Consider the following 21099-nt stretch of genomic DNA (forward strand, 5'->3'; position numbering starts at 1 on the left):
TCATAACATCTTTCTTTTTTATTTAAAAATTACTTTAAAAAATTGACATAAAATTGTATGTATTATGTACAGCTTGATGTTTTGAAGTATGTTTATATATACATATTATGGAATGAAAAGTTTTTAATGGCCAACAGAATTGTGATTAAGTAAATTATGTGGTTGTGGCAAATTTACAGTTTGTGACAAACTGACTTCCTCAGTTATTGGCATTTAAATTGTTTCCATGTTTATTTTTTATTTTTTTAAAACCCTCAGAGAGGCTTCTTGCACCTACACAAGAAAAAATTGAGGGCAAATCCGTAAAGTGAAGGCAAGTTTATTAAGAAAGTAAAGGAATAAAAGAATGGCTACTCCATAGGCAGAGCAGCCTGTTTCCATGTTTTAAATTTAAGTATGGTATTTATTATTTCCTTAAAAAATGTACTCTCGGACATTTTCTCTGGCTTCCACTTATTGTGATATCGAATAGTGGCTCCTTGTGGTTTTGTTTAGTATCTATGTTAGCTTCTGGCTAACTGCTAAGGGTTAGTTTCTCTAGATGTTCTTATTGCTGTCTTGGACACCTCTAGGTTTTGTTCTCTGTGTTTCTCCCAGGTAGGATAATTTCCTTGCCAGCTTCTCTTCAAGCTCGTGTTTTTCTGGTTGTAAGATAGGCATTAAGCCACACATTTGTGTTACGAAAATTATCTTGCCAGTTAGGCCTGATGATAGGAGATGTGTGTCTAAGACCAAAGTAGACTTTGCCCATTGGATGGCGAAAACCTGAACTTTGAATTGTCAGTATCTAGAGAGGTCAAAGTTACTCAGAAATATTTGGGAATGTGTACATTTTTTGAAATTGTTTCTGAAAAGTTTTTTGTGCTCCTTTCTTTGCTATTTTATATTATGCTATCATTATTATCTTAATATGATGCTGTTGACCCATGGATATGGATTTACTTTCACACTTTTGTTCATTCCTAAAAGAAGCATATAATTGTTTGACATCTCTTATAAGATGGAAGAATCCTTTTCTATTTTCTGTTACCCAGCAGGAGTTTCTCATTTTTGGCTAGCATTCAGATTTCTAAATAAAGATTTGCTTTTTGCTTATTTATTTATTTTTTTATGGTGAAGACAAATGCACACTGGGAGAACCCACTCGGTGTACAACATGTAGTGGTAAATGGGAGCAGAGAAAAAATAGAGATACTCAGATTGGATTTTGCAGTTTATTAATTATTATTTTTATTCCTCTTCATAGATTTTTAAAGTCTTCTTCTAGGGGTTTCCAGCAGAGCCAAATGTGAGAGAAATCTTTCCGCTCCTCTGAAGAGTGAAGTGAGCAAATACAACCCAGCAGTAGGTTATTGAAGATAGCAGCCCCAGGTAATGTCTTCTTTTCTCATTATTATTGACATGTGTTCAGTAATGCTCAATAATATGTTACACTTTTTTTTTTTAAAGCAAGTCTACTTGAACTTACACATCCAAGTGAACATTATCTTGTTTAAAATGTCTTAGGGAGAGGCTGTACTCTATCCTCTATGCGAAGCATTTAAAAAATCCTTTCTTAAGAACTGCATCTTGACCCTTTGGTAGCATTCTTCTAAACATCCTATGTTCTCTGGTGGCAAACATCAACCTTGTAAGGATATACTTAGGAAATAGTCTAAACTCATGTAGAGCTTGGGTGATGATCATACCTGGGGTTCTCTAATTTTGATCAAAACCAAGAAGGAGCAATAACATAAGGAAACCAATTTTTCTTTTTGTAATTTGTGATTTGAAGACTCATACACTGTATTGAAAATAAATTCTAAGAAGTGACTCTGAGTTTCAAGCAATGGTAGTATTGTTAAAATAATTGTTCAGGCTTCATAATTTACAGAGGCATGTACTATTTATTTGACTGTATAAATGTTGATTTTCTTATTAAAATCAAGAAGTCAATCTGTTAGTATTGTAGAAGAGTTCATATGTTAATCAGAAACTTCCTTATTAGATATACCTCTAATGCTTTATAATTTGCCTCTATAAATGATCTTCTTGTGGGGGTCGGGGGGTGTTTTGCAGTATTTCCCTAAGTGTTACTAGAGTGCTTGCTAAAAATACACTTAAAAATTTCGTATTGGTAGGCCTGAAACTAGTGTATCAAAATCAGAATCAGAATGGTAGGGGCAGGACTTGGGAATCTGCATATTGCAAGTGAATGTCAACAGAGATTGACACCCTGCTCCAGTAAAATCAGACCTCTACCTAGGATCTTTGTATTTTAAAAAATTTAGTGCAATTTATTGTGTAGACACAGAAGAGCTATTTATGATTGTGTGCTTTTCTGGGAAGAGTGGGGGGAAGGGAGGCTTAGGGAAAGATTTGTTAAAGGATCCGAAATTACAGCTAGATAGGAGAAATAAGTTCTCCTGTTCTATACCATGGTAGGATGACTATAGTTAACTATCTAGCTGTAATTTTGTATCCTTTAAGAAATCTCTCCCTAACCTTCCCTTCCCCCTAGTCTTCCAAGTCTGTCATTTTAGAGACAGTTTAAGATAAGGAAAAGAAAAGCTGATAATCATAAATAGCTGTTTTATGTCCATGTAGGAATTCTTAAGAAGTTCTATTTCTAATTAAGGTATTTCAGGAACAAAGTGGTATTGCATAAATTTGGAGCTCATTTTAGACTAAGATTTAATAATTGTTAATAGGCATTGAGCCTGTATTTAAGTTTTATGTTAGTCATTTGTTGGGTAATGACTTCTTAAATTTGGGATTTGACTCTGATGAACTCTGAGTTTTGGTCTTAAGGTTGGAATGTGTGTGTGTATCCTCGGTTACAGGGCTTTTCCCAGTTAACTCCAACCAATGAGAGCTCCTCTGATGTTTTAGGGAGCTTTAATTTCAAGGTCCTTAGCAGAATCAACATTCTTATGATAAAGAATTAGCCACTCATGAATCCTGGGGATAATCTATAGTCGTTTACAACCATTCACCTGTCTGTAGAGCAGAAGTTGTTTGGAACATGTTCTTGCCTCTTAGCTCTAGAAAGCAGCATGAGTGATAGAATGATATTTATACGGTTTGGAAAAGGTCAGAAACCAAATATTGTTGCCTTAGATGTGAGGTTATTTTGAGTTGTGCAGGAGACTTTGGGAGTGGGGGGTGAAGAGTACAAAAGCAAATATATGTAAAAGGGAAGGCCTGGCAAGGATACTAAAAAGGTAGAGGGAGTAGCTTAGGTGGTTGTAGGACTGACTTGGATAATGAAAGGATGTAACACTTGGGTGTATTGGTTTCTTCCGAGGAAATGATGGTGGATACTAAAGGTAGCATAACAAGGACCACCCAAGTGGAAAATGGGTTTGAAGATGGACTCTGAAAGCTTGAAGACAGTATGATGCAAAATGTGTATGATAGTCCTCAGGAGAAGCCGTCAGTAGAATTCATCTGTTATGAAATTTGGTTGTGTTCTTAGAACAGTGAGACAAATAGCAGGTGGATAGAAGCAATTACAGATACTCTGAGCTGTTGAGATAATTGTATATTTGAATATGCTATTTCAGGGTTTAAAGTCATCTACATGAGAAAAGAAGAGCAGTTATGGCAGCATTAGAAGGCTCTCCTTTCTGATGTAATGCCAGGAATGTCTGAGTCATGCAGAATTGGGATGGTAAGTGAGGAATGTTTCTCTGTGGCTTCCCTGGCTTTGTGTGGGGAGCCAGTGGGAAGCCATTTTCAAAAGTGGTTTTGAATAAAAATCTAGCCCCAAAACTGTTTTAGTAAATAACACAAAAATATACCTAAAAAGTGACTTGTTAGGGTCAAATAATCAAGCCACCTACATAATGCTATAAATCTGAAATTTGTTCATTTTGCACATATCTTTTCATAATTTTATCGATTTTTAAATTATAATCTATCTCTGCCTTCTTTTGTAAATTTAGTCTTTTTAATTAATTCATCCATTTTGGTCTCTTCACATATTCTATGACCCTTATAATTTCTTTCTAGCATAGTTTGGATCTTTTCCAGTTTTTTTTTTGTCTGTTCTAATTGACCAGAATGGCTTAAAATAAATATGTATAATTTATGTTTGGTGATGTTTTCCATTTCATTTTTAACATCATTTCTGAAGTACCCTTGTCTTGGTCTTTAAGTATATAGTGCCACACTGAACTGATGTACTCAGAGAAAAGTCTCTAACAACTCTAGTCTGGACTAGAGGTTCTCAAAGTGCGGTCCCCAGATGAACAGTGCAAACTTCACCTGGGAACTTGTTGGAAATGTAAATTCATGGGCTGAATCAGAAGCCCAGAGGGTGGAGCTCAGAGGTTTTTTTTTTTTTTTTTTTTTGAGACAGGTCCTCACTCTGGTTGCGCAGACTAGAGTGCAGTGGCACATTCTTGGCTCACTGAAGCTTTGACCTCCCGGGCTCAAACGATCCTCCCACTTTAGCTTTCTGAGTAGCTGGGATGACACGCACCTGCCACCATGCCTGGCTAATTTTTTTATTTTTTGTAGACACGGGTTTCACCATGTTGCCCCACCTTCTTGAACTCCTGAGTTCAAGCAATCTGCCTGCCTTAGCCTCCCAAAGTGTTGGGATTACAGGCGTGGGCCACTGTGCCTGGCTGAAGTTTATATTTAACAAGCCCTCTAGGTCAGCAGTCTCCAACCTTTTGGCACCAGGGACTGGTTTTGTGGAAGACAGTTTTTCCATGGATGACAGGGATGGCGTGGCTTGAGAATAAACTGTCCCACCTGAGATCATCAGGCGTTAGTTAGATTCTCATAAGGAGTGTGCAACCTAGATCCCTCACATGTGCACTTCACAATAAGGTTTGCACTCCTATGAGAATCTAATGCCACTGCTGATCTAACAGGAGGTGGAGCTCAGGAAGTAAAGCTCACCCACTGCTCACCTCCTGCTTGGTGGCTTGGTTCCTAACAGGCCAGAGACTGGTACCAGTCTGGGTCTCGGAGGTTGGGGACCCCTGCTCTAGGTGATTCTGATATGTGCTATTGTGCAAGCCATTTATTTTTTCTTGTCCTTGGTCTCCTGAGCAGATACATTACGAGTTCTCAAACTGTGTGCACATGAATCATCTGGTAAGCTTATTTTAGACATTTCAAGAAGCAGAGAATTTTTCCTGACCACATACCAAGAGATTTTGATTCAATATGTCTTGGATAACTCAGTTTATGTGCATTTTAACGAGCTCTCCAAAGTAGTTCTCATATCTATGATCTGGATTAAATGGATGTCTCTCACTTTCTTCAAGCCCAAAATTGATGTGATTTTAAATGGCTCTTTGGGTTTAGTAACTGAAAACTTGGGACCAGAAATTTATTTGTAAAATGCAGTTTGGATTATTTTTTGCTGAAGTCAGATTATGTTCTGATTTCTTTCCTTGAAAAATATTTTCTTGCGGGGCGTGGTGGCTCACGTCTGTAATCCCAGCACTTTGGGAGGCCGAGGCGGGCGGATCACCTGAGGTTGGGAGTTCGAGACCAGCCTGACCAACATGGTGAAACCCCATCTTTACTAAAAATACAAAAATTAGCTGGGCATGGTGTCAGGCACCTGTAATCCCAAGCTACTCGGGAGGCTGAGGCAGGAGAATCACTTGAACCTGGGAGGCAGAGGTTGCAGTGAGCCAAGACTGCGCCACTGCACTCCAGCCTAGGCAACAAGAGCAAAACTCCATTTAAAAAAAAAAAGAAAAATATTTTCTTGCCTACTATATAATATTTTTCTGAGGCTTCTCTTTCTTGGTAAGGAAAAGAGCCCTTGGCCCTTATAAACTTGGAGATTTCATTATGCAGTTCTTCTAGGTAATTCTTTCAAATAGTAAGCCTTAAAACACTATTGTAGGGAATGCCACTTTTTATTGAGATGTATCTTTTTGTCCCTGCCCTTTATTTCTTATCTTTAAGCCTGTTCCCTATGGATGATGGTATATTTTCCTCATCTCAATGTCATTCATATTTTTGTTTTTTTCTTTAGTTTTATGGTACTTCTTTATTAGAAGAATCGTTTGTGAGTCTTCCTCTTCTTTTCAGTCTTTTTTTTCTCTGTTCATCCCTTGGATTTAGGAAATTTCCAAGCTTTTTCTTCTTTCCACATCTCACCCACATGTTCTTCCCTCAGGGCCTGCTTTTTCATGTTGGCTAGGAACTTGCTCAGACATCACCTTAGCATCCACCTTATAAAGTAGCATCCGACTCCCACAACTCTCTCCTAAGCTAGACCCGGATGTCCCACAGTCAGGTCAGGTTATCATGTCTGGCATTGAACTCATTGTTCTTCACACCTGAAATCTGTGCCTTCTTTCATATTCCCTGTATTGGTGAATGGCATCACCATCAACCATCAACCAAATGTAGCTAACATTGATCAGGTATTTCCTGTGTGCCAGGCACTATTCTAAGATCTTCCATGTAATTCCTTACAAAATCCTTTGAGATACATTCTATTATTTTTCTCATCGTACAAACAAGGAAACCGAACCACATAGAGTTTAAGAAATTATCTCAAGGTCACAAAAGTATTAATTAATGGAGATGGAATTCAAGCCAGGCTGTCTGGTTCTAGAGCATGTAGTCCTAATTACTGTGCTTTGCTGCCTTTCTTTTTCAGTAGCTCAAGCCAGAAATCTAGGATTATCCTTTACTTCATTCTCTTCCCTCTGCGTATCTGCTTGGGACTCTTGAGTTCACCTACTAAATCTCTCTTAAAACTACACTCCTGCTTCTCTACATTCCATTGTAAGGGTTCTGGTCCAGACCTTCATCATCTCTCTTCTCAACTACTATAATTGGTGTTTTCTTTCCATTCATTTATGTTATGGCTGGTGTATTCTGATCATGACACTCCTCTGCATTCACCAGTGCAGCTCCTCCACAATCAGTCATCCATTGTGGGCAGTGCTTCTCTTTTATCCATATGTGCAGGTTTGTTATATGGGTATATTGTGTGATGCTGAGGTTTGGGGTATAAATGGTCCTGTTACCTAAGTAGTGAGCATAGTACCCAATAGGTAATTTTTCAGCTCTTTCCCAGTGGGGAAACAGCTAATTCCACCACCCGCAACACCCTGGCTAACCAGAGGTCATGAGTCTGTCTGTGTGACAGCTTCACAGCTAGCATAACCAGCATTTGAGAAAACCAGTGCACTAAACAAAACTAAAACCAAGGACTCCCACAGAGTCCACTTTACTCCCCTCCCACTTCCACCAGAGCAGGTTCAGGTATCCAGGCTAGGATACCTGAAGATGGATCACATCACAGGACCCTTTGCAGACATTCCCCAGCACCAGCCCCGAGCCTGGTAGGCCTACTGGGTGGCTAGATAACAATTACTGCGGTCTGTCTCTCAGGAAGCCCCATGTCTAGGGGAAGGGGGAGAGCACCACATCAAGGGATCACCCTGTGGGACAAAAAAATCTGAACAGCAGCTCTTGAGTTCCAGATCTTTCCACTGAAACAGTCTCCCCAAATAAGAAGGAACCAGAAAAGGGATTCTGGTAATATGACAGAATGTGATCCCCAAAAGATCACAAGCTACCCAGCAATGAATCCAAACCAAGAAGAAATCTCTGAATTGCTAGATGAAGAATTCAGAAGGTTGATTATTAATATACTCAAGGACACACCAGAGAAAGGTAAAAACCAACTTAAAGAAATTTTAAAAAATACAGAATATGGATGAAAAAGTCTCCAGAGAAATAGGTATCATAAAGAAAAGATAATCATAACTTCTGGAAATGAAAGACACACTTTGAGAAATGCAAAATACACTGGAAAGTTTCAGCAGTAGACTCGAACAAGTAGAAAGAACTTCAGACCTTGAAGACAAGGCTTTTGAATTAACCATCTGACAAAGACTAAGAAAAAAAGAATAAAAAACATGAACAAAGTCTCCAAGAAATTTGAGATTATGTTAAATGACCAAACATAATAATTGGTATTCCTAAGGAATAAAAAAAATCTAAAAGTTTGGAAAACTTATTTGAGGGAATAATCAAGGAAAACTTCCCTGGTCTTGCTAGAGATCTAGACATCCAAATATAAGAAGCTCAGAGAACATCTGGGAAATTCATTGCAAAAAGTTCATGACCTAGGCACATAGTCCCCAGGTTATCTAAAGTCAAGACAAAGAAAAGAATCTTAAGAGCTGTGAGGCAAAAACATCAGGTGACCTATAAAGGAAAACCTATCAGATTAACAGATTTCTCAGCAGAAACCTTGCAAGCCAGAAGGGATTGGGATCCCACCTTTAGCTTCCTTAAACAGAATAATCATCATCCAAGAATTTTGTATCCAGTGAAACTAGACTTCAAAAATGAAGGAGAAATAAACTCTTTTTCACACAAATGCTGAGAGAACTTGCCACTACCAAGCAAGCACTACAAGAAATGCTCAGAGGAGTTCTAAATCTTGGTGCAAAACCTCAACATACACCAAAATAGAACCTCCTTAAAGCATAAATCTCACAGGGCCTATAAAACAATAACACAATGAAAAAAACAGAAGGTATTCAGGCAGCAGCTAGCATGATGAATAGAGCAGTACCTCGTATCTCAATACTAATGTTGAATGTAAATGACCTAAATGCTCCATTTAAAAAATACAGAATGGCAGAATGGATAAAAATCCACCAACCAAGTATCTGCTGTCTTCAAGAGACTCACCTAACACATAGGACTCACATAAACTTAAGGTAAAAGGGTAGAAAAAGATACTCCATGTAAATGGAAACATAGAAACCAAAAGCAAGCAGGAGTAGCTATTCTTATATCAGACAAAACAGACTTTAAAGCAACAACAGTTAAAAAGGACAAAGGGGAACATTATATAATGATGAAAGAATTAGTCCAGCAGGAAAATATCACAATTCTAAATATATATGCACCTAACAGTGGAACTCCCAAATGTATAAAACAATTACTACTAGACCTAAGAAATGAGATGGCAACACAGTAATAGTGAGGGACTTCAGTACTCCACTGACAGCACTGGACAGTTCATCAAGACAGAAAGTCAACAGAAAAACAGTGGTTTTAAACTATACCTTAGAACAAATGGACTTAACAGATATTTACAGAACATTCCACCCAACAACTGCAGAATATACATTCTTTTCATCAGCCCATGGAGCATTCTCCAAGATAGACTATAAGATAGGCCACAAAACAAGTCTCAATAAATTTAAGAAAATTGAACTGGGTGCAGTTGCGTAATCCCAGCCACTTTGGGATTACATTCCTGTAATCCCAGCACTTTGGGAGGCTGAGGCGGGTAGATCACCTGAGGTCAGGAGTTTGATAACAGCCTGATCAATATGGTGAAACCCCATCTCTACTAAAAATACAAAAATTAGCTGGGTGTTGTGGTGTGTGCCTATAGTCCCAGCTACTTGGGATGTTGAGACAGGAGAATTGCTTGAATCTGGGCAGCATAGGTTGCAGTGAGCTGAGATCGTGCCATTGCACTCCAGCCTGGGTGACAGAGTGAGACTCCATCTCAAAAAAAAAAGAAAATTGAAATTATATCAAGTACTCCTCTCAGACCACAGTGGAATAAAATTGGAAATTAATTCCAAGAGGAACCCTCAACACTATACAAATACATGGAAATGAAATAATCTGCTCCTGAATGATCTTTGGGTCAACAATGAAATCAACATGGACATTGACAAATTCTTTGAACTGAACGATAATAGTGACAACTGATCAAAACCTCTGGGATACAGCAAAAGTGATGCTAAGAGGAAAGTTCATAGCAACTAAATGTCTACATCAAAAAGTCTGAAAGAGCACAAATAGATAATCTAAAGTCACTTCAAGAAACAAGAACAAACAAAAACAAACTGGAGAAACAAGAACAAACCAAATCCAAACCCAGCAGAAGAAAAGAAATAACAAAGATTGGAGCAGAACTAAATGAAACTGAAACAAACACAAAAAGGCAAAAGATAAATGAAACAAAACTTGGTTCTTTAAAAAGATAAACAAAATTGATAGATCATTAGATTAACCAAGAAAAGAAGATCCAAATAAGCTTAATCTGAAATGAAATGGGAGATACTACAACCGATACCACAGAAATACAAGAGATTATTCAAGGCTACTATGAACACCTTTATGGCTTCAGACTAGAAAACCTAGAGGAAATGGATAAATTCCTGGACACATGCAACCCTCCTATATTAAACCAGGAAGAAATAGAAACTCTGAACACACCAATAACAAGTAGTGAGATTGAAACAGTAATAAAAAAATTGCCATCAAAAAAGTCCAGGAACAGATGGATTTACAGCTGAATTCTATTAGACATTCAAAGAAGAATTGCTACCAATCCTACTGAAATGATTCCAACAGAGAAAGAGGGAATCCTCCCTAAATCATTCTGTGAAGCCAGTATTTCCTAATACCAAAACCAGGAAAGAACATAACAAAAAAAAGAAAACTACAGACCAATATCCCTGATTAACATAGATGCAAAAATCCTTAACAAAATGCCAGCTAACTGAATCCAACAGCATATCAAAAAGATAATGTACCATGATCAAGTGGATTTCATACCAGGGATGCAGGATTGGTTTAACATACGCAAGTCAATAAATGTGATATACCACATAAACAGAATTAAAAACAAAAATTATGTGATCATCTCAATAGATGCAGAAAATGCATTTGACAAAATCCAGCATCGCTTAATGATTAAAACCCTTTGCAGAATCAACACTGGAGGGACATACCTTAAGTTAATAAAAGCCATCTATAACAAACCCACAGCCAACATTATACTGAATGGGGAAAAGTTGAAAGCATTCCCCCTGAGAACCGGAACAAGACAAGGAAGCCCACTTTCACCACTTCTATTCAGCATAGTACTGGAAGTCTTAACCAGAGCAATCAGACAAGACAAAGAAATAAAGGGCATCCAAATTGGTAAAGAGGAAGTCAAATTGTCCCTGTTTACTGATGACAGAATTGAATGCTTAGAAAACCCTAAAAACTCCTCCAAAAAGCTCCTTATAGATTCTGGATATTAGATCTTTGTTGGATGCATAGTTTGCAAATATTTTCTTCTATTCTGTAGTTTGTTTATTTACTCTGTTGATAGTTTTTTTGCTGTGCAGTTGCAATTGCTTTTGGTGCCTTTGTCATGAAATCTTTGCCAGGGCCTGTATCCAGAATGATATTTCCTGGGTTATCTTCCAGTGTTTTTATAGTTTTAGGTTTTACATTTAAGTCTTTAATTCACCTTGAGTTGATTTTTGTATATGGTATAAGGAAGAAGTCCAGCTTCAATCTTCTGTATATGGCTAGCTAGTTATGCCAGCACCATTTATTGAATAGGGAGTCCTTTCCCCATTACTTGTTTTTGTCAACTTTGTTGAAGATCAGATGGTTGTAGATGTATGGCTTTATTTCTAGCCTCTCTACTCTGTTGCATTGGTCTGTGGTCTGTTTTTGTACTAGTATCTTGCTGTTTTGGTTACTGTAGCCTTGTAGTATGGTTTAAAGTCTGGTAACATGATGCTCCAACTTTGTTCTTTTTGCTTAGAATTTCCTTGGCCATTTGGGCTTTTTTGAGGTTTCATATTAATTTTGAAATACTTTTTTCTAATTTTATGAAGAATGTCATTGGTAGTTTGACAGGAATAACATTGAATCTGTAAATTGCTTTGGACAGTATGGCCATTTTAACAATATTTATTCTTCCTCTCCATGAGCATGGAATGTTTTTCCATTTGTTTGTGTCATCTCTGATTTCTCTGAGAAATTTACAGTGACGATTTTGGACTTCTCATTGTAGAGATCTTTCACCTTCCTGGTTAGCTGTATTCCTAGGTATTTTTCTTTTTGTGGCTATTGTGAATGGCATTGTATTCTTGCTTTGGCTTTCAGCTTGGATGTTGTTGGTGTGTGGAAATGCCACAGTTTTTTGTACATTAATTTTGTATCCTAAAACTTGGCTGTTTATCAGATTTAGGAGCTTTTGGGCAGAGACTGTGGGATTCTTTGGGTATAGAATCATATTGTGTGCAGAGATAGTTTGACTTCCTCTCTCCTTGGATTATGCTCCTGATTTTATAAAATTGATCAAATTATTAGAAAGTATAGAAAAAAGACTGGAAAGGGGCCAAGTGCGGTGGCTCACCCCTGTAATCCCAGAACTTTGGGAGGCCAAGGCGGGCAGATCATCTGAGGTCAGGAGTTCAAGACCAGCCTGGCCAACATGACGAAACTCTGTCTGTACTAAAAATAAAAAATTAGCTGGTTGTGGTAGCACACGCCTGTAGTCCCAGCTACTCGGGAGGCTGAGGCACAAGAATCACTTGAACCCGGGAGGCAGAGGTTGCAGTGAGCCGAGATTGTGCCACTGCACTCCAGCCTGGGTGACAGAGTGAGACTGTTTCAAAAAAAAAAAAAAAAAAAAGTAAAGAAAAGAAAAAAGACTGGAAAGATATTGAAGTTTTAAAAGTGGTTTGTCTCTCATGTTGGTGCTATGAGTGATTTTTATTATCTTTTTGTTTGCTATATATTCTTTTTTTTTTTGAGATGGAGTTTCTCTCTTGTTACCCAGGCTGGAGTGCAGTGGTGTGATCTCGGCTCACTGCAACCTCCACCTCCCAGGTTCCAGCAATTATCCTGCTCCAGCTTCCCAAGTACCAGGGATTACAGGCATGTGCCACCATGCCTGACTAATTTTTCTATTTTTAGTAGAGACAGGGTTTTGCCATGTTGGCCAGGCTGATGTTGAACTCTTGACCTCAGATGATCCTCCCGCATCGGCCACCCAAACTGCTGAGATTACAGGCATGAGCCACTGTGCCTGGCCTATATATTTTTTTCTTACAATGATTGTATATTGTTTTATGATTTAAAAATACTGTTAAAAATAAATAATATGTCTACTGTTTTGATGATCAGCTGCTGCTTTGCTATTTAGGGTCTCAGTATCAAAGCTGAAATTTTAATATTGATGTTTTAATCAAGGAAGAATAAGCCCATGGCATATATATCCTATAGGATTTGGGATTTACATATTGGACATGTTTTCCTGCATTTGTTTAGAGATATTTCCTCCTTTTTATTCTAGTAATTTAGATCTCACCTAATGGAATCTAGTAAATTAAATAAACAAAAGATTATATATATATTTATATATTTATATGTATTTTTATATATTTATATATATATTTATATATTTATATATATTTATATATATTTATATATATTTATATATATATTTATATATATATATTTTTTCTTTCTGTGGCATTTGTTGTAGCTGTTGAAAACAAAAGCACCACAAAGCTTAAAAGCTTAAATACTCATATTCGGTAGCTTGATTGTGGTATACCCTTTGTAGTCCTGTGGCTGCTTTTAGCATCACTATTTCCAGGGCAATCCTGATATGAATATATATTTGTTTTTGGAGGGAAAGCTGAGAAGATTGTGGCACATTTGTGCTCTCATGTAGTTGACCCTTAAGAAAGATAAAGTGTCCCACTGCCCTATTTCATATTCACAGACCCTATAGTCAGGAATAGATTAAATTAATTAATTAATTAATTAATTAATTTATTATTTGAGATAGAGTCTCACTCTATCACTCAGGCTAGGGTGCAGTGGCACAATCTCAGCCCACTGCATTCTCCATTCCCCCGGCTCAAGTGATTGATTTTCCCATCTCAGTCACTCTAGTAGCTGGGACCACAGGAACATACCACCACGTCCAGCTATTTTTTTTGTGTGTGTTTTTGGTAGAGATGAAGTCTCACCATGTTGCCCAGGCTGGTTTTGAACTCCTGAGCTCAAGCTGTATGCCCACTTTGGCCTCCCAAAGTACTGGGATTACAGGCTTGAGCCACTGCACTTGGCCAGGAATAGATTAATTATAGAGCTGTATTCCAGAATGCTAGATAAAGAGAGCAAGTATGAAAAACATGTTAAATATAAGCCAAAAGAAACATATAAATATAATATAAATATGAACCAAAAGAAACAATAAAAACAAACAAATCCTGAAAGCAACAATATATAGCTGGGAATTTTGGGACCTGGGGATGGGAATGCAAGGTTTAGATTATGTTTAGCGGGAAAAAGGCAGATTCATGTAAACCTTTTAGAGTGGTTTTCCTTAGGCTGTTTGAGAATGAGCAAAACTTTCTAATGTAAAAACATACTTCAGAATGCTACAAGATTCTGCCTCTAATTCTGTTATCTCTTAACTGAGAAAATAATATTGATAGAAAGTTACTTAAACTCTAATCATACTGTTAAATAAATCCATATTTTGCTAAATATGACATTATCTGTATGCTATCTATATCTATTTGAAGAGTGGGAATTAGTCTAATGTAGATTTCCTCAAACTATCTATGGCCCATGAACCAAATTTGGCCAGTCACCTGTTTTTTTATGGCCCACTAGCTAAGAATAGTTTTTAGATTTTTAAATAGTTGGGAAAAAAAGACAAGGAATAGGCATATTGAATGTATGTATCTTGCAAAACTTAAAATATTTACTCTCTGGCCTCTTATAGGAGAAGTTTATCAACTTGTAGTCTAAAGCGATTGTCACAACCAGGGGTGCTTTTTGCCTCCAGAGGATATTTAGCAATGTGTTATTTTTGATTGTCACAACTTTGTGTGTGTGTGCACACGCACACACATGCTAGTGGCAATCAGTAGGTAGAAGCCAGAGATGCTGCTGACCGTGCACAGAAAGGCCCCCAGCAACAAAGAATTATCTGAGCCAAAATGTTGACAAACATTGTCCTTGACCGTGCTTTATTTAGGCTCCTCTGAGCCCTCTTCTCGACTCAGCCATGACTTGTGGCCCCATCCTGTCTTTAGTCTGTCTAGCTAAGTTTTAGCGAGAATTCTGCTAAATCGGTTTGGTGAGAATCCTCCAACTGTTGATACCTGATCAGATTTGATATCAGATCAAATTCTTCATCCCCCAAAGTTGATATCTGATCACTCTGGCCTGCTTTCAGCAAGAATCCTGTTTGTCAGATTATCAAGAATCCCCCTACCCTCAAATGTCTCCTCTTAGTAATATTCCATCCACTGACCCCCTCTCTCTGCTCATTGGCTGTAATTCCCATCTATGTTTTTTGTATTCAGAGTTGAGCCCCTGATCTCTCTGATCTGTTGTGGTAATCTTGATACCTGTTGCAGTAGTCCTAAATAAAATCTTTCTTACTGTTTTAACAATTGTCAGACTAATTGTTTCTTTAAGAGTGTCATTAGTGCAGAGATTGAGGAACCCTGGGCTAAAGTAATGTTTGGTACCCATATGAATTCAGGGACTACCTCTACAAATGACTGCAGCAACTTTCTTCCCTTCTGGGGTTCCAGTGTTAGGGAAGGGGAACTGACCAACACAAACATGTAATAGGGAACAATTGTCTTAAGGCCTTGGAAGAGGCGAGTTGTAGAGATATTTTACACCAACATCTCCAGGGTAGGGGAGGGCGGTTTGGATAGGGGTAGCTGTGCTGTGTTTGGCCCTCACTCTACTCCCTGGGTATCCTTAAAAATGAAATATGGGCCAGGCACGGTGTCTCACGCCTGTAATCCTAGCACTTTGGGAGGCCAAGGTGAGCAGATCACAAGGTCAGGAGATCGAGACCATCCTGGTTAACACGGTGAAACCACATCTCTACTAAAAATACAAAAAATTAGCCGGGCATGGTGTCGGGTGCCTGTAGTCCCAGCTACTAGGGAGGCTGAGGCAGGAGAATGGTATGAACCCAGGAGGCAGAGCTTGCAGTGAGCTGAGATCGCGCCACTGCCCTCCAGCCTGGGCGACAGAGCAAGACTCCGTCTCAAAAGAAGAAAAAAAATATATGAAATATGGTTGATTCTCTGTCTAGGGGGATTTCATCATTAACCTCCCTTCCTCCTTATTGTTTTTCTGCCTGTTGGTATCTTCATTAAAAGATGAAGGCTTGCAGTCTTCAATTTAAGGTAAAATACAGAAAGGCAAATGTATGAGCTTGTTAAGACAGATTTAAACAGTTATTAAGCAATGAATAGAAGTGATTATATCTGCCCTGGTTCTCATTTAGAGGTGTGGTTGAAGAGAAGAAGAGAGCACATGGGGTCTGAAAATGTGTATCTATATTTTGGGCTAGAAATTAGGGAGGTTAGAGATCTTCATTAGTGGATGAGAGTCAAGAGAAAGCTAAAGACAAAGGAAAAATTTCAAAGCTGTGACTTGACTCACCCTTCTTATATGCCTGAGTCCCAGAACCTTTTTTTTTGCCTATTGTTTCCTAAGAATTGGAGCCCTGAAGCCTATTCTGTCTATGTGGCTTTGAAATTAACTAAAGCTTTCTTTTCTGGGCTAAAAACTGGATCCTGTGGCCTACCTATTAGTCTCAATTTTTCTTATTTTTATGTGAAGCCACATCTGCCCAGTACAAGTTTAGCCTGGTGATCTGAACCACTCTACCTGATGATTCCAGTTGTTGTACATCTTGAGCTTTCCTTGCCTATGTTATTCCTGACCAGGTTCTGAAACATGATTTCGTGAAGTAAGCATAGTTACACACTGGTCGCAAAGTCCTTGTACATGCCAGTTGAACTTATGTCTGCATCCCTGTATTAGTCCATTCTTATGCTGCTAATAAAGACATACCTGAGACTGGGTAATTTGTAAAGGAAAGAGGTTTAATTAACTTACAGTTCAGCATGGCTGGGGAGGCCTCAGGAAACTTAACAATTGTCGTGGAAGGGGAAGCAAACACGTCCTCCTTCACATGATGGCAGGAAGGAGAAGTGCAAAAGGGGGAAAAGCCTTTTATAAAACCATCAAATCTCATGAGAACTCATTCACTATCATGAGAACAGCATGAGGGTAACCGCCCCCCATGATGAAATTACCTTTCACTGGGTCCCTCCCATGACACGTGGAGATTATGGGAACTACAATTCAAGATAAGATTTGGGTGGTGACACAGCCAAACCATATGAGTCCCCTTCCATTCTCCACGTAGATTCTACTTTTTTCTCATTTTCTTCTGGAAGTCTTTCATTTTAATAATTGGAAGTTATTAGAGCAGACCCTGCTACTGTTTATAGGTCTTTGACTATTGTCAGGTAGAATATTTGCACACGGATATTATGGCCACTATCAGGCCTTTGTTAGAGACTGTTTTGATGACATGTAATTGACAACATAGAAAATGTTCACAGGACATGGGGAAATTTTAAACTTTGGGTGGAGAAAGGAAGGATATTTGTACTTAGCAGAATAGGGGACTTTATGGCCACTCTTTAATTTTCTAGGCCTCAAAAAGACCATTTAGGTGTCCTGGCAACTCAATAAAAGAAGGCAACTATCTGTTAAGTAACTAGGTAGAATCTACTAATTTACTATTTGTTATTAAGTTCATAGATAAAGAGAATTCTCTTTTTTATTCTTGGATTGTATTGAGGTCAGCCATTCTCAAAAAAAAAAAAAAAAAAAAAGACTTTGGACAACCTGCCTGGGTTTGAATCCTGCCCCCTGCCACATGTCACTTGGGGCAAGTTACTTATCTTCTCCCTGCCTCAGTTTCTTCAGTGATAAAGTTGGGAAAATAATAGTCTACATACCTCATAGGGTTGTTGTGAGGACTATATTTATTTATATGTCAAGTAATTTAAGCAGTGCAGGCCACATTGTAACTGCTATTGAAGCCTAAGGTACTGTTGATAGTATTCATTGTGGTCTTAGAGTTAAGGCCCTAATCTAGCCAAAGATATTTTTAGGTCATTCCAGGAAATATGTTCAGACATTTCCAGGAAAAAAGCCTAATCCTAATTCTTTGAAATACCTTAAATCAGAAAGATAAATGAAATTGTTGGAGGTGTTAAGTTATATATTTTTCACATAGGTTACTCATCATGGACACACCAGCATATACTTTTATGTTTAAAGTATTTTTAGCTGACAAAAATTGCCGATGCACTGAAAAGTACTGCTGTGTTGGTTAAAATGGCACTCGTTTAAATTCAAGTTCCACTGTACAAATATTGATTTTCTGAAAAGCATAGGAGTGAAGCTCCCTGTGGGATTTAGATTGGGCATAGATAACAAAATACTCTGTTTGAATTTTGGTGATATCAGCAGTAATAAAGGCAATATAAACACCCACATTTAGGTTATTTTATAAAATAAACTTGCCATATATGGAGGGGGCAATTTTCCATCATTTTGTTAGGCAGACATGAGTTCAGAAGATTAGACATTTTAAATAAACATACTTATACTATTTGGATGTGTAGAAACAGACATACAGAACTCTCAAATGAAATTTGCTTTCGTAAAATACCAATAGAAATTTCTAAAACTCTATCTTCACATTTATCTTCAAAATGACCTATATTTTTAATGTATGTTTATAATCAAGTGCATCTGTGTTAATATGTTTGTGTTCATATATAAAAGAAAGTAATTGTGATAGAAAACAAAGTTAGGAAAGAGATTATGGATTTCTTTTTTTTTTTTTTAAATAAAAATACAGCTCCTTTCTCTAAAAGCGTTTTTCTTTAAACACACCAGAAAATGTGAGCAGCATTCTGCCTGTTGATTTTATTAAAGGATGAAAGAGATGCTCCATTGATCCTTGATTTCTGTGGCTAGTTTTCTACATGAGGGGAAACCGTTTGATTAATTACCGTTAACTGTGACATATCCTGCAGGTAGTGAAATTTTTTGTGTGTATTTATTTTCTTCTTCTTTTTTTGAATAAATTAGTAGTTGTGTAAATGGGTTCCAGTAAAGTTGTATGGCAGAACACTTAGTGGAAAATAAATGCATTTTCTATAAAAGCATAGGATGGCAATGTTGTCAAGTACTTAGGTGGTACTCGGAGATGTAGTGGCCTGCCACTGTCTGTAGGATCTGGATCTTTGTCTTTTGTGGGAAGCTTGTGTTAGGTCCTGGTAGTGCCTGTACATCATCAAGGTGTTTACTTAGGCTTAGAGCTTCACTCTGTTGCCACTAATACTAGTGTGAATATGAAGCCAATCCAAGATTAAATTGCTTTGGTTTTGGTAACCCCTGCTCTTGGCTGTCTGGTCACTCAGGGCATCATTGTTGCTGTTTATTAGATTAGTGCTAGGCCGGGTGCGGTGGCTCACGCCTGTAATCCCAGCACTTTGGGAAGCCGAGGCAGGTGGATCACGAGGTCAGGAGATCGAGACCATCCTGGCTAACATGGTGAAACCCTGTCTCTACTAAAAATACAAAAAATTAGCCGAGTGAGGTGGCGGGCGCCTGTAGTCCCAGCTACAAGGCAGGCTGAGGCAGGAGAATGGCGTGAACCCGGGGGGCGGAGCCTGCAGTGAGCCGAGATCGCGCCACTGCACTCCAGTCTGGGCAACAGAGTGAGACTCTGTCTCAAATAAGTAAATAAATAAATAGATTAGTGCTTCCTAAGTTGGGGTAAGAATATAACTTGATGTGCTTTTGCACACTTTTTTCTTACTTGATTTTTTAAAATGCTATATGTGGCCAGGCGTAGTGGCTCATGCCTGTAATCTCAGTACTTTGGGAGACTGAGGCAGATGGATCGCCTGAGGTCAGGAGTTCGACACCAGCCTGGACAATGTGGTGAAACCCCATCTCTACTAATAATACAAAAATTAGCTAGGCATGGTGGCAGGCACCTGTAATCCCAGCTACTCGGGAGGCTGAGGCAGTAGAATCACTTGAACCCAGGAGGTGGAGGTTGCAGTGAGCTGAGATCGCACCATTGCACTCCAGCCTGGGTGACAAGAGTGAAACTCCAAAAAAAAAAAAAAAAAAAGCAGCTATACATTAGGTAGGCAGGTGTCAATTGTGATAAAGTAAGGTTAAGTGACTTGACCAAGGCCATTAAATATTATGTGATGAAACAGAATCTCAAACCCAGTCCTTCTAATCCCTTTGAACCATATTTTTAAAAATACATTGTTGCATTTGATTTGCTAATATTTTGTTGAGGCTTTTTGCATCTATTTTTATGGGAGTTATTGGTCTGTGGTTCTACTTTCTTTTAATGTCTTTGTCTGCTTTTTGTATTAGGATAATGCTTGCCTCATAGAACAAGATAGGAAGTAATTCCTCTGCTTCTATTTTCAGGAAGAGATTATAGGGAATTGATATAATTTCCTTCTTCAGTGTTTGGTAGAATTTACCAGTGAATATATCTGTGCCTGTTGCTTTCTGTTTTGGAAGGCTACTCATTATTGATGTAATTTCTTTAATATATATAGGCATCTTCAGATGATCTGTTTCACCTTGTATACGTTTTGGTAGATTGTGTCTTTCATGGGGTTGGTCCATTTCAGCTTATCAAATTTTGGGCATAGAGTTGTTTATAGTACTCCTTAATTATTCTTTAATTATTCTTTCAGTGTCTTAGGAATTAGTAGTGATGGCTCAACTTTCATTTGTAATATGAATACTTTATGTTTTCTATGTTTTTTTCTTAGTTAACCTGGCTAAAAGATTGTAATTTTTATTGATATTTTCAAAGAGTCAGCTTTTGATTTAGTTGATTTTCTCTATTGATTTTCTGTTTTTGATGGCATCAAATTTCATTGATCACATCTTTTTTGTACATTAGCACAGTTGTACATTTTCCAAGATCCAACTGGAGAGGATTCTTGTTCCTACTGATAAAAATGATATACACTGGGCTTCTAATGATAAGGAGGGTGGAAAGGGAAAAAGGAATTAAGCATTGGCAGTTGAGTTATCCTTGCATTCTTTGGTTAACTTTGCTTATTTTCAGAAATGATTTGAAGCTCACAATAAAACACAAAAATACAATTGAACTATTATTACAAGGATAAAATTATGTGTTAAAATGGAGAAAACAGTTGTATTAGAAGGCTAGTCCTGTCAGGTATTAGTAATTCCCCTGGTCTAAGAAAGGAACTGGATAGTATATCATTTTAGATTAAGATTTCTGATAAGTACCATAATTTAATATCACTGACTGAAAGCAAGCTGATACTATATAAGGAAAGTTAAAGAATTTATGTTAAGTATTGTTACCCTAATGGTGGATTATCTCACCATTGCACAGAGGTGGGCTGCAGTTACATCTATAGG

The 21099-nt window shown here is 37.8% G+C and overlaps 1 protein-coding gene across 3 annotated transcripts in view; it reads left to right on the forward strand.

The window, feature by feature from the left end:
- Nucleotides 1-21099, forward strand: part of FAM160A1 (family with sequence similarity 160 member A1) — a 263019-nt gene that overhangs the window by 71245 nt on the left and 170675 nt on the right. For 2 of the 3 annotated variants that reach the window (XM_030816239.1, XM_030816238.1), the window contains exon 1: nucleotides 1176-1371. The gene's annotated coding sequence lies outside the window, so the exon portion shown is untranslated. Of the gene's footprint in view, nucleotides 1-1175; nucleotides 1372-21099 lie in introns of those variants that run through there. The other variant, XM_030816237.1, reaches the window with a different exon arrangement.

Source organism: Nomascus leucogenys, chromosome 7b (assembly GCF_006542625.1).
Source record: "Nomascus leucogenys isolate Asia chromosome 7b, Asia_NLE_v1, whole genome shotgun sequence".
In the NCBI taxonomy this organism is placed as follows: Eukaryota; Metazoa; Chordata; class Mammalia; order Primates; family Hylobatidae; genus Nomascus; species Nomascus leucogenys.